The sequence below is a fragment of the Elephantulus edwardii genome, unplaced genomic scaffold (assembly GCF_000299155.1).
Source record: "Elephantulus edwardii isolate Elephantulus edwardi_28Jun2011 unplaced genomic scaffold, EleEdw1.0 scaffold00034, whole genome shotgun sequence".
In the NCBI taxonomy this organism is placed as follows: Eukaryota; Metazoa; Chordata; class Mammalia; order Macroscelidea; family Macroscelididae; genus Elephantulus; species Elephantulus edwardii.
In genome coordinates, this window is record NW_006399784.1 from 14,300,204 (window position 1) to 14,301,399 (window position 1,196).

A 1,196-nucleotide genomic window follows, 5' to 3' on the forward strand; every position below is an offset into this window, starting at 1 on the left:
TTTTTATTAATAACAATATTTATCTTTATTTTCCTATCTAATCAAATTTTTTGTGCAATTGTATTAATGATACTCTTAGGTAGTTCAGAAACTATCTGACTGAAGTTAACATTTTGTTTCAAGGAAAGATGTGGTAAGAGCTTTCGTCAGGGAAAATTGTTCTGGGGAAAAATGTGATGTTGAAACCAATCTCTGCTTATTGTCATGAGGAGGAATCTTACAAGTAGCGACATCTGTTTGATCTAGCACATGGAAATTACAAACTCTCTGACCACTTAAATTATAACAGATTCCATTTGTACCAAAAGTTGAGCTGCTTTGTCTTGGTCTAAAATAATAATTTTTTTAAAAAGTAAATAAATGTACACACTCCCATATACCCCTATATATTCATACTTATACAAATGTAAAAGAATATTTTTTTAAAACTTTATTATTGGGGGTTGGGGGGAGAGAGAGGCATCGAGGCTGCAAATGTGATTCCTGGGATTTTGATCACAAAACAACAACAAAATGGATTCTATACCGGTGATGTCTTCGTCAATACAAAGAAACTGCTTCATGTGAAGGGAGTTCCGGTGTGAATGGGGGGTGGGGGGAGTGGGGAACAGAAAACGCATCCCCTTCACCTCCCTGAGCTCAGCCATCAAACTGAAAAATGTCACATCCACAAAGTCAGGAAGCACGGGCAGGGCTGAGTTCACACCATCAAGAAAGATGAGCAAACTGGAAGATGCAGCAGTCCATTGTGAAGGGGGCTCTGGTGGCCTAGTGACAAGAAGTGTGCAGCAATCCCGAAGGCACGAAGTTTGAACCCACCAGATCCTTTGCTGGGGAACGAGGGGCGATCTCCTCCTGTGCCTGTCGGATCCAACACTACGGCACACACAAGAAAAAAAGAAATTCATTGTGAGTCAATGGCTGAACCAAGATTTGAACTCAACTTCTTAATCACCTTGTTATTCTGAATGAGGCACAATCTATCCAACTAAGGAATGATTTAATAAACCTCTAGATGGGGTCAGGCTTTCTTCTAAGTTCACTAGGAGAATAAAGCAATGAAAGAAAAGAAACATGAAGGGAAAAAAAGCTTTACAAATTAAAGAAAAATAAGAGTATATCTGAAATCTTACCATTTAATAGTAACTTTAAAAATTTTACTCTGTATATCATGTTTTTCCTGAGAGAGAATAGAT